The 13432-nt window shown below is 41.5% G+C and overlaps 2 long non-coding RNA genes across 3 annotated transcripts in view; one reads left to right on the top strand and one right to left on the bottom strand.

Annotated features, from left to right (window-relative positions):
• LOC141982520 (uncharacterized) overlaps positions 1-13432 on the bottom strand; it is a 94620-nt gene that overhangs the window by 35894 nt on the left and 45294 nt on the right. The window lies entirely within an intron of this gene.
• Positions 1-13432, top strand: part of LOC141982519 (uncharacterized) — a 68570-nt gene that overhangs the window by 29646 nt on the left and 25492 nt on the right. For both annotated transcript variants that reach the window (XR_012638107.1, XR_012638106.1), the window contains exon 2: positions 786-946. This is a non-coding gene — a long non-coding RNA (uncharacterized LOC141982519). The remainder of the gene's footprint in view (positions 1-785; positions 947-13432) is intronic.

Genomic DNA, 13432 nt, shown 5'->3' with positions numbered 1-13432 from the left:
GGTTCCACCATGTATTTATGCATAAAGCTTATGTGTGTGAACTCAACTCAAATGAGGCTTATAAGTTTTCAAAACTGGCATCACAGCAAACTGCTTCGGGTTTGTCTATCTCCATATTAAGATTTTCAAAAAAGGGGCGTTTGTGTTTGGGATTGTGTGACACATTCTATTACTCCAGTGCAAACTTCTATGGGGTTACATGGATGTAACTGAGAAACATTATTTTAAGAGAGATGAGACCTGATTCAGAGCCCCTGAATACAATGAGGCCTTCAGTGGGCTTTGCATCAGGGCTATACGAATAACTTTCCCCACATTCTATAGGGACCATAGCAAGCATACTCAACCTTTGCATTTTTTAGGAAACTCCTGGGTCATTACTTTTTTTAAGTTACCTCTTCACACCATTACGTAGCAATTTATTGGTTGGGTTGGCTGCGAGAGCATCCTGACACTTAAAGTACAAATCTAATTGTGATGTCCTTAATTTAAATCAGAATCATTTTTATTTCTATTCAATAGCTGTATCTTTGTCATGGAATTGATGACTGTTTAAAATTATAATTCTAGGACAAAACACTAATTTGTAAGATGGCTAGGATTTTTCTGCAAAATAGTTTTCATAACAATAAAATCATATATACTCATGTCTTAGGCTTTTATTTGTAATCCTATTAGTCTGTAAAAAGATTTGAAATCATTTATTGCAGTGAAATCATTTTCATTTCTCCTGATGATGTCTATTCAATTTTCATTGGTTTGTGGAGCACTTATCTATTCTACAGAGAACTAGGGTTGGAAGTCATGAAGGCGCCCCCATCAAGAGCAGAATGTACTCGTGAAACTGTGACAGGTGTGCTTGGGTGAAAGCTGTTCCTGATGACTTCAATCAGATGTGCAAGGCAATATGTACAAAAGTCAGTGATATTAAGCAACTGTCATGCAGGTACAGTAAAACTCTTTTTCCTAGTAATTGCATGTGAAAGAATTAGAACTGCAAAACCCGTGGAGATTGGTATTTCTGTGCTCCACAATGCAGTAATTCAGTAAACTAAAAATTGAAACCTGACATTTGTTGGCTTTTAAGATTACTAGTAGTCAGCTACAAGGTCAAAAACAACATATAATGTTTTCCTATCTGATTTATGTTCCTAACCCCTGTAAAATATCAAATTGAAAGTGGCAAAGAGCAAATCTCCTGTGCCTGAATGTTTCAAGGGAACCTTTGCCATGTGACCTGCAAACCCTTGCAGAACATCATTTTTGCTGACACAGTAGTGATGCTGTTTAGATGTTGGTAAATCTCAACACACCACATGAATTTTGGTGACATTTACTACCCAGATCCCTGCTTTTCCTATTGCTGTCACAAGCATATTTGTTCACATACCAATTCCTCATTCTAAAATTAAACACATCAATTTATACTTCTTGCAGGTGTGGTGTTGGAGAATGACATCTGTGCAGCCACGCTGCGGCTCAGTCCCTCAAGGATGTCTGCCATATAGTTTGTGATTTGACACTTGCTCATAAAATATTGTATATGGTGTGCTTGGCCAGCATAAGAAGGAATGATATAAATCACACACTGCTAGCCTATGAATTTCTTCTTTTTTCTTTTGTTTTTAATTGTCCAAGGCAAACATTCATTGCTTGAGCTCTGATAAGTTAGTTCACCTCTGAAATGTGAACCTGGATTGACAGCAATGCTAAGTGATATCAGTCAGAGAACTAATTCACGTTCTCTAGTTTTTACAACCTGTTAGATGTTACTGCATTACGGGGGGAGGAAAAGCTGAGTTCACCCAACAAAGCTGTCTCTCTTAGTCTTACCTTCTGTGACAAAATGCCACAAGCCTAGTGCTGACACAGCATGCTGATCACTAAGGTACTAGCTATTTGCACCCCTGGAGTGGACTTAATTGGGAGATGGGGGCTCAAACACTTAATTAGGCAGGAGGCTGACAGGCTAATGAGAACAATCGACCCATCATCTGGGAACAGTTAAAAGAGAGGGAGGAAGTGCAAGGGAAAGAGGCTGGCAGGGGGCAGGAGATGCAGGATGAGGAAATCTTTCTCCCCCCCTTCCCAGAGAGTGGGCTAAGGGGGAAGTTGATGCCCCTCGTTGTTTGCTGTACTGATGAACTGGTGGGGAGAACCTAATAAACAACACACTAGCACTTATAAATCTGCAAAGCATCCAGCCTGTTTGTGGTGGTCCACAGGGCACAGTAGGTATCCCTGTCACATCTTCCTGCTTTGCCATTGTCTTTTAATCCTCTGTCTGTCCATCTTCCCCTCTCCACAAAATATCAAGTTCTCTGTTGAACTTCTCTGCACTGTTAGCACTGGCCTATGTGTGTGTGTATATGTATGTGTGTGTGTGTGTGTATATATATATATATATATATATATATACACATAGGATGGGGAATGTCTTTTCAAACAAAAGTGTGTTTGTGATATATGTATTAGGGCTAGTTGGGAAAAGATTCGTTTTCTTGTGGAAAAATTACTTTTTTTGCCAAAAAGTGCTGAGAACTATTAAAATATTACCCAAAAATGTGTGGGGGGGGGAGAGGGAGGAAATGATGATTTCAGGTTTTCTAATGAAAAATCTCTATACTTTTTAAGTAAAACAGCTAAAATATAACTAATTTAATCAAAAACCCAATTATCCTTAAAAAAGTTGGATAGAAAAAATTCAGTCAGCCCCCCTACTTGCGTTTTATTTTAAGTCTGCTGTGATAGTTATTTCAAACACAGTCTCCAACTCTGAATATTTTCCAGTCAGGTCCTCAAAGGAAAGAATTCTATCATTTCCCTCAGAGCTACACACATGTTCTTTGAAACCTCCATTTCTGTACTTGTAGTTGCTGTTATGCATACTTTACAGATCTGCTTTCAGCTAAGAAATGTGCAATATCAATACAGTTGTCTGGCTAATTTCTGTCACATTTCCTGTGAATGGGTGACTCAGTGGGACTGTGCCTATCTGGCAGCTCCCCTTTAGACAAATGTTACCTTTGGTTTGCTACCTTTGCATCCATCATGATGGGTTCAATCTGAATAGAGCAGCTAATGCTCAATGCATTTGCTCTGTGGCCTGAATACTTATTTTAGTGCCACCACTGTTTGTGGGTGGGTAGGTCAGTGTGATGGAGTCCCTCCATCCCTTCCTTAAACAAAATGAATATAATCTTTTGACACTTTTTTTTTTTTGATGGACCAGTTGCTGCCCTGCATTGTTAACACATCTGCTGTCAATAGATATGCTTGCTCTGTACATCTTAAGGATGCCTTATCTTTGTGTGCACTGCTTCTGGAGGTGTCTCTGCTATGATCTATTAAGATAGTTCTTTGCAAGTATGGTGCTTGGTGGTGGTGGTTCATTGTCATGTGCTAACTATAGCAATCATACATTCCAAACTGTTGATATTACTCCTAGTAGGGATGGGGTTAGAAAGTAACGATGTTGGTTGGAATGGTAACCCCCACGTGAAAGCCCATGGGCTCAACAGGCCAGCAAAAATCAGAACACAGGGATGTGGTTGACAGAGAAGAAATAACAAGTCCTGTGCTGCTTAAGAAGGTTCTGGCGCCATCTGGTACTACATAGAGCAGGGTTACCAAAAAGTCACTCATACAATTATTGGAAAAAGAGAAACAGAAAATGCTGCAGGTGACTGCATCTGCGACTGCATGTAGAGCTTGTAGGGGAGAAACGGTCTAAGATAGTGCCTGGGGAGAGGGTGCTACTGCCGTTGACAATGAGATCAATAGCATTAATGCAGAATCTAGTTGTTATACCAGCAACCTGCCTTGTTCTGGAAAAAGCCAAGTGGGAGACATAGTATTTGCTGTCACTCATGACAAAGAGAGTACATCTGGGCAGATGTTCTTATAAAATAAAAGCTAGTTCTACTACTGTGGTCTTTATACTAAACACACAAGGTCTTCTTCACTTTAAAATTTTCATAGTTGTTGAGCAGCAGTGGCTTCCACTGCAGTCGCTGGTAGCTGTGTGTGCTCAGCAACTCTGACAATCAAGTCACAAGTACTCCTTTTCTTTTTGCGAATACAGACTAACACAGCTGTTACTCTGAAATCTATAGAAACCAGCATTCACCACAACCTTCCAGCCTTCAGAACAAGCATTGCAATAGACTGAGGACAGTGTAAATGCATGATGCCAATAACACAACCACAATAATCCACTGATTATATTGCCTGTTGGAACATGACTAATCCACATACAATCATAGAAATGTAGGGCAGGAAGGGACTTCAAGAAGTCATGTAGTCCATGCCCTGCTGAGGCAGAATCAAGTATAGCTGGATCATCCCTGACAGATGTTTGTCTAACCTGTTCTTAGAAACCTCCAGTGACAGTGATTCTACAACTTCCCTTGGAAGCCTATTCCAGTATTTAACTATCCTTATGATTAAAGATTTATTTTCTAATATCTAACTTAAATCTCCCTTGCTGCAGATTAAGTCCATTACTTCTTGGCCTATGTTTAGTGGATCTAGAGATCACTGTCCTTATTATAACAGCATTGAACATAATGACTGTTACCACGTCCCCCCTGCAGCCCTGTTTCTTAGGACTAAACATGCCTGGTTTTCTTAGTCTTTCCTCATAGGTTAGGTTTCTAAAACTTTTTACAATTTTTGATGCTCTCCTCTGGGCTATCTCAATTTGTTCACATCTCTAAGTGCGGCACCCAAAACTGGACACAGTACTCCACAGACCTTACCAGCGCTGAGTAGAGTGAAACAGTTACCTCCCATGTCTTATATGTGGCACTTCTGATGATACACACCAGAATATTAGCCTTTTTCACAACTGCATCATGTAGGCTCAAATTCAATGTATGATCCACTATAAGCCCCAGATCTCTTTCTGAAGTGTTACTGCCTAGCCAGTGTTCTTGGACCTGGGACCAATACGGTTACTAGAGAGAAAAGGTGGGTGAGGCACTATCTTTTATTGGATCGACTTCTGTTGGTGAGAGAGACAAGCTTTCCAGCTTACACAGAGCTTCTTCAGGTATGAGCACATATTTTCTTAACTGTAACTAGTCACTGTCATTGTTCTTCCTGGAATAGCTGTTGCCCGAAAAAACTAATTGCCTCCAACTTCTTTTTACAGAAACCCATGACTGAGATAATGAGCTAAACATGTCACATGAAAAGACACCCCCATGAGTTCCCCTCAGGGGGCTATAATGTGCACCAGGGATTCAGATCAGCCCCAGAAACCAGTGTCTCCACATTGCATTTTCATAAGCAAATTAGGGAAATGGGGTGTAGCTTAAATTACTATTAGACGGGTGCAAACCTGGTTGAAGAAACAAATTACTCATTAAGTCAACAAAAGTAATTGTGAAAATAGGAGGACATATTTAATGAGGTCCCACAAGGGTCTGTACCTAGTCAAAACTTGCATTAATGACGCCATGGTGTGGTGTGGATGACAGCATGCTAGGAGAAATTGCAAGCACTTTGGAGGCCAGGATTAGAATTCAAAATGATTTTGATAATTTGGAGAATTGCTCTGAAATCAACAGTTAAACACAGTTAAGAAAATCTGTGCTTTTAGCTTCCTCCTGCACCTTGTGTGAATGGGAAAATGTAGTTCTATAAATGTTAGAATTTTTTATCCTTACTCTTGCCTACAACAGAGAACTGTGCGAGCGCATAGACCTTCCTGTAGTACACTTGGGCTCTTAAGCATATTATATGTGAATGCTGGAGAGAGAGAGAAATCATAGTAATCCAAGGTTGATGGTTTCACTTTTGAATCGCTAAATTACCCATCTATTAGAGGATTGGGCCAAATGAAATCTGATGAGGTTCAACAAGGACAAGTGCAGAGTCCTGCACTTCGGATGGAAGAATCCCATGTACTGCTACAGACTAGGAACCGAACAGCTAGGCAGCAGTTCTGCAGAAAAGGACCTAGGGGTTACAGTGAACGAAAAGCTGGATATGAATCAACAGTGTGCCCTTGTTGCCAAGAAGGCTAATGGCATTTTGGGATGTATAAGTAGGAGCATTGCCAGCAGATCGAGGGACGTGATCATTCCCCTCTATCCAGCATTGGTGTGACCTCATCTAGAATACTGTGTCCAGTTTCGGGCCCCATGCTACAAGAAGAATGTGGAAAAATTGGAAAGAGTCCAGCGGAGGGCAACAAAAATGATTAGGGGGCTGGAGCACATGACTTATGAGGAGATGCTGAAGGAACTGGGATTGTTTAGTCTACAGAAGAGAAGAATGAGGGGGGATTTGATCGCTGCTTTCAACTACCTGAAAGGGGGTTCCAAAGAGGATGGATCTAGACTGTTCTCAGTGGTAGCAGATGACAGAACAAGGAGTAATGGTCTCCAGTTGCAGTGGGGGAGGTTTAGGTTGGATATTAGGAAAAACTTTTTCACTAGGAAGGTGGTGAAGCACTGGAACGGGTTACCTAGGGAGGTGGTGGGATCTCCTTTCTTAGAGGTTTTTAAGGTCAGGCTTGACAAAGCCCTGGCTGGGATGATTTAGTTGGGGATTGGTCCTGCTTTGAGCAGGGGGTTGGACTAGATGACCTCCTGAGGTCCCTTCCAACCCTGATATTCTATGATCTACAAGTGTATCTTCTGAATTGATGTCCAAAGCAGGAAGCATTTTCCTGAGCAATCCTGAATGCTATCAGAACATACACAGCATCTTGCTTTTGAAAGATTTAATTACACACATACTCCTGTCCAAGGAATTGTTGATCAGATTCTCGGCTTGCATCCCTCTTGCACAGATGTAACATGAGTGAGTTCAGTGGGGTTGCACTTGATATTTTTCCAAATGTAAGTCAGCACAAACAGACCCACAATCATCGGATTAATTAAACAGGGATAACTAAATATACATGATGTAAAGGATTAAACCGCTTTTCTCCTACCTTCCAATTTTTACTGTCGGAAAGTCAGGTCAAGCTGCTCAGAACTATATATTTCTGTGCATATGCAAAGTGACCTCTAAAACTGAATGCCCCAACTATTTTTTAGGCATATTGCATAACAATCCAAACAATCATTCTATTGTAGTGGTTACTAATATGGGCTGTGACTTTACAGGTTCTCAAGACATTTTGGATAGTTGATTTATATACTTTGTGGTACTCAGCCTAACTTTCCATTCTGCCTTAATAATTTGTACCAGTCTGTGCATCTCTGATTGTGTCCCCTCCCTGGAAGGTCAGATTGTAGGAAAGCCTGCATATGGAATCTTGACAGATTAATTCACACTATCTGCCTTGAGACCCGAAGAAGAGCTCTGGAAAGCTCAAAAGCTTGTTCTTTCCACCAACAGAACTTGGCCCGATAAAAGATATTCCCTTACCTATCTTGCCTCTCTTGAGACAATATCATTTCTATTTTTCATATAGCTTTCTGTCTTGATTTTTAGAACAATGATACATAATTTGTTGTTATATGTTAAGGACAAGAAACAGTCTCCTGACTTCTAATGACGGGAAAAAATGGGGAATGCCTTTGTTTAAAAAATTGATGTGTGTAAAGCATTTTAGAAATCTTTCCCAAAAAGATAAGAGCTGTTAAGAGATTTTACTGTATTTACAGTTCAAATGAGTATCAGTAAAATTGTCAGCTGAATTCTGATTTCAGGATCTTTATCCTTAGTGTTGCATGAAACAGAAAGCACACACCATGACTTTTCAGAAACCAAGTTGATCCTGGAGGTGCCTACAGTTTACAAAAAGACTGTCTTGATTTATAAGCTGAGCCTATTTTATATGGCACTCGGGGAAAAATAAATATGGTATACTAAAATGTCATGTTACCAGTCTACTTTCAAAACCATCATTTTATCCTCTGGGATCTGAATGGAGATTTTTGGCTCAATAAGGGTATATACTTTATTTAAAAAAAAAAATCCTGAGAATACTCCTTTTTTTGAATTTTCAAACTAATTTATTTTGACTATGTTCCCTTTGTGTTAGTTTTTCATGAATATTCTAGCACATTCTTTAATCAGCAGGAATGTTCTCTGAAATTTCAAAGTGAATTGTAAGTGTTTATTGGAGTATGTTACTGGAAAGCATACACTTATGTTTTCACACCAAAAAAAAAACAGGTTCTGAAAGAGGCTTGGTGAACAGACATGTGATGTTTCTAGGACCTATGTAACCAATTAAAACTAATAGCAAACCTGCCCATGTACCATCGAAGAACCAAAAATTATTTGTAGAATGTCTTTGTAAATAATTACAAACAATGAATAAATAGGGAAACTATTCTGTCAATGGAGAATTCATCAATGGAACCTTACTGCAGATTATTCAATAGCTCTGCCTATGACTATATACTGTAATTTTTACAGTTGGAAAGTCAGGTCAAGCTGCTCAGAACTATGTATTTATTTTTGTGCATATGAAAGTGACCCCTAAAACTGAATGTCCCAACTATTTTTAGGCATATTGCATAACACTCCAAACAATGAATCTATGGTGGTGGTTACTAATATGGGCTGTGACTTTACAGGTTGTCAAGACATTTTGGATAGTTGATTTATATACTTTGAAAGAAAACAAATAATTTTATTTTACTATTTCACCTTGCCATTATTGTTCTTGATATTGCTAGGAAACAATGTCCATTCTTCATGTGCAAATGTTCAGGCTATGAATTTATGGGACTGGCAAACCTCCACCTTTGTATTAAATCTTCATTTTTTTTTCCTTAAAAATAATCTGCCCTCAGCTACCTGGATGTAAGTAGAAGTTACACCCAAGAAGTAGAATGTAGAACTGCACCCCCTACTGTTTAGTATATGGATCAATAGTTACTAATAATCTGTCATGTCTTATAATATGTGAAATCCTGATAAAGAATACTGTATAACTGCTACTTTTTGTTGAAAATATTTTGCATGCGCATAGAAGCATTTATAGATTTGGGCAGGGCCTCATCTGATGTTAAATGGTGCAGTTCCAATGAAGGCAAGATCTGGGGTCCTGTAGCTGCTCAAAGATCTGTTAAGAATTTGGGGAATCCATGGATTCTGAAGGCCAATCCATGGATTGTTTCTTGGAACAAAGGTTAATGGTGGTGGTGGTTGTATTACATTAGCACCTGGAGGCTCTAACTGAAATCTCAGTCTCATTGTAGTCAGTGATGTACATGCACATACAATTATTCCTGCTTTAGTTTACAATCTAAATAGATCTCACATCTAGAGAATGTGAGGGAAAACAGGCACATAGAGGAAAAATTACCTGCTCAAGATCAAACAGCAGAGCTGATAGAACCCAGGTCTCCAGCCTCCTAGGTCAGTGCCCTAGCCACTAGATATGCTGCCTCCCACCCAAAAGTTCTATAACGCTAGAAGTAAGAGAATTTGGAGGGCAGGGGCAGCAGGGGGACGGATGGATACATTCCTGCATTAGCACCTTCAAAAACAAAGAGTATTATTGGAAAGTATTATTTATGGTGGAGAGGTTGGAAGCCAAGAGGTCTAGTAAGTGTTACAAGTCAAGCCCTGTGTAGTAGCTGGGAATCGGGTGTGGGGCAGGTAGTCATGTCACTGTAGCCAGCACCTGAAGTGGGGTAAACAGCAGACTCGGTAGGAACAAATAGAAGAAGACAAGGATTTTAATTTCTTTCTTGCCACCTCTTTTCCTGGAGTCAGCAACTTTTATAGTCTTCTTCCAGAACTCATGATTGTATGCCTACCTGTCATGCAAATTGTTCTTTCATGTCCATTGATGTCTGCCATGTATCTCTGGGCTTGCCCTTGGTCGTCTTCCATCCCTGACCATTAAAGGTCATCTTAAATATAACTCTTAGGCTCAGATGGATATGTCCATATAAGTGTAGAATAACTTCCCTCAACTTGTCTTAATTGGGGCAACCTGCTTTATGCCCGTCACAATTTCATTCTGTTTCCTATAATGGAGTGTCCAACCATTTGACCAACATCTTTATTGCCATTATAGAGAGCATACTCATTTCTCTTCTTGTGGCTTGCGAAGTCTCTCTTCTGTACATTAGGATGGGTTGAATTACAGTTTTATACACAATTTTATTAGCATATTTTTTTTCTCTCAGGGAACTGGGATCAGTTCCTGCCACCTGCACCAAACAGTTGTAATATGATGCTGGGCATTACTCAAGAGGGCAACCGGCAATCCTAGGAATTTAAATTCCTTCAGTTTTCGAAGTCTGTAATATCCATTATGGTGGGTCCTTCTCCCTCAGTTATCATAATCGGTCTTACTAATGTTCTGTTATGGGTGGTCAGACCTAGTCAGAGACAGAATCTGCAGTATGAGACAGGAGTCAAGAGTTCACTGGGTCGGGAGGTCAGAATCAGGAGCCAAACTGGAGATTGGAACCAGAGTCAGGCTGGATCAGGGTACCATGGGTTCAGAGGCAGGAACAGGAAGCACATGGCACACAGTCCAGAGTAGGGTGATTCCCAGTTGTTCAGACTACTTCCTGTTGATGGTTTAAGTCGAGCCAGCAGGCCAATCAGCCGCTCTGGGACTCCATCAATCGGACCTCAAGGACAAAGCTTCACACTAGGGCTTGGCTTCATGGGTCCCAGATAAACTGTTGCCAGCAGGCTGCCAGGTGAAGGTTGGAGCATAGCTGCTTCCATGAATTGTGTGGGTCTGGGTTGAAGACCCACGGGTCATGACATTATCCCATCCCCTAAGAGCCCCCTTAAGGCTACATTGCTCTAGGTTTTTCAGGGTGGCTCCTAGTAGGCAGTAACTGTGGCCCCTGGTCAGAGGTGAGATGATCTGGGAGGCCATGAAGGCATACTGTGTTGTTTATCCAGAGTCGCACAGTTTCTTTTGAGGAATGTAAACCTGTACAGACAAAGAAGTGAGACATCTTAAAAAGTGGTTTACCATTATCAGGATGTTTGTAAAGTCACTGGATTCTGGTAACTCCACCACAGAGTCCAAGGAAATGGCCTGAGGTGGAATGTCCAGAGGTTCGAGGAGAACCCAAGGCTTCTGATGTAGCATCTTGGCGTGGGCATACAGATGGCAGGAAGCTACAAAGATCTCTATTGTGCAGCACATTTGGGGCCACCAGAAGAAATGGGACATTAATCGTTGGGTTTTAGAACCCCTAAGTGTCCTGCCAGGGTGGAGTCATGGCACCATTGAAGAATAGCCACGCTCAGGTCCTGGCAACGTTGATGTGGTCCCTTATGAACATGATCGCCTCCTGGGCCTCTTGTGGTTCTCAATTTGATAACGGCTAACTTGTGTGGAATTCCGGAGGCCAAGGCAGAGTGAATGAGTGCAAGCAGGTCCTGGTGAAAAGTGGCATTCAGGAAATTATGGGACTTGAGAATTTGTGCTGGTTCTGGACTGGGGCCTTGTGGGTCAGAGCCATATCTTCAGGAAAAGGCATCAGCCTTGCTGTTTCTAGTTCCAGGGTGGTAGATCTAGCTAAAGTTGGTTTGGGAGAAGAATAAACTTGCCAGAGTTGTCATTGATCTAGGGCCTTGGCCTTGCATGGGTTCCATAGGTTTGGATGATTGGTAAATGCTTGGACTGGATAGTGGGTCCCTTGCTGTAGTGTCACCACTATTTGAAGGCAGTCTTAATTGCCAGGAGCTCCTTGACCAAGATATAAGTTCTGTTCAGAAGGGGTAAGCTTCCTTGAGTAGCAAGCCATGGGGTGCAGTATTTGCATGGGTCCATGCCTTTGGGATAGTACTGCCCCAATCATCGTACTAGAAGTGGTGCCTTCCACAACTGAAGCTTATGTAGTGTCTGATTGGGCTAATACTGGAGCAGTGATGAAGGCAAGCTTCAGCTGCTCAAATGCATGTTGGGCCTCAGGTGACCCATGGCACTGGGTGTTTCCAGAGTAGGGCAGTGCAGGGCTTGGATTGATTTGAATTTTTTTTTAAATGAACCTCTGGTAGAAGTTCACAAAGCTTAAAAAATGCTTGTAGGTCATGCATATTGTAGGCAGTTGGAGGGGGGTACCCAGTTGCACACAGCCTGAACCTTGCACAGATATATCTTGATTCTTTCCAGGGATAGGATGAAACCCAGTAACTAAGCTGAGATCTGATCAAATGTGCACTTCCAAGCTTAGCGTAAAGTCTACATTGTTGTTTCTCCAGGACTGTGCAGATCATTTGAAAAGATTAACTATATTCAATATGACCTACTGGACCAGTTCATGGTGGTATACTTATGTAATATATTAATGAAGTGGTGGAATATTGCTAGGCCATTAGTCAGTCTGAATGGCATTTTCAGAGTGGTCATAGTGGGTCTGAAAGGTGGTCTTCGATTCATTGCCCTCTCAAATACAGATGAGATTTTAAGCTCCCTGGAGATCCAGTTTAGTGAATATGTGGGCAAATCCCAACAGCTGGGGATCGGGGTAATGGTTCAAGTTTGTTATCTGATTTAGGCCTTAGAAATCAATACAGTGACGGATGCTGCCATCTGGCCTTTTTTCACAAAAAGGACTGGCACACTACTGGTGAAGTTGACTTGTGTATGAGTCCCTAGGCCAGGTTCTCTTGGAGACACTCTTGCAATGCCACCAGTTCAGACTCTGACATTGTGCATAGTCACTCCATGCTATCTTTGCCTCTGGCTGAAATACTATGGGGCAGTTCTAGTCCCAATGTGCAGGGAGCCTTTCAGCATTCTTTTCAAAGATGTCCGTGTAGTTGCAGTACTTGGGGGAGAGCTTGGGATTTCCACAGTTCCTCCAGTGGGTGTTTCAGTGGGTAACTACACCTACTTGAGTCTTCTTTGGTCTGGGTACAATGTTTTCTGGTCTCTGGCCATGCTGTAAGCAGAATTTTGACAAAGTGACCTTCTACTCTTGCCAGTGAATGAAGGGGGTTATGAAGGGTGAGCCAGGAGATGTCAAGGATCAGAGAAAAATCCAGAGAATGGACCGTACCAATTTGTAATATTTCACTGTGTCCCTGAATAACTGCCTCCAGAGGGATAGTCTCCTCCACAACTGAACCTAAAGAGAGCAGGAAGCTGTCGATAGTTACAATAATCTCAGGCATAGCAAGGGAAGCTATAGAGCCCGAGCTGTAGCTGCATCCATTAAATCAGTGGTGGGCAACCTGTGGCCCTTCAGGATAATCCGCTGGTGGGCTGCCAGACAGTTTGTTTACGTTTGCACGGCTGCTCCCAGTGGCCGTGGTTTGCCATTCCCAGCCAATGGGAGGTTCAGGAAGCGGCACGGCCCATAGGCTGCAGGTTGCCCACCACTGCATTAAATTAGCGGCTGCTCCAAAATCAACGAGAGCCTGTTGGAGTGGAATCCTGATGATGTTCCTCCACACATTTCCACTCATTGTCAGGAAGTCTACACATTAGGATAGTAGCTAAACAAGTGGTAACTTTTCCATAATAGCCTTC

Source organism: Natator depressus, chromosome 2, assembly GCF_965152275.1.
Source record: "Natator depressus isolate rNatDep1 chromosome 2, rNatDep2.hap1, whole genome shotgun sequence".
Lineage (NCBI taxonomy): Eukaryota > Metazoa > Chordata > Testudines > Cheloniidae > Natator > Natator depressus.
This window is presented reverse-complemented; position numbering and strand designations above follow the sequence as displayed.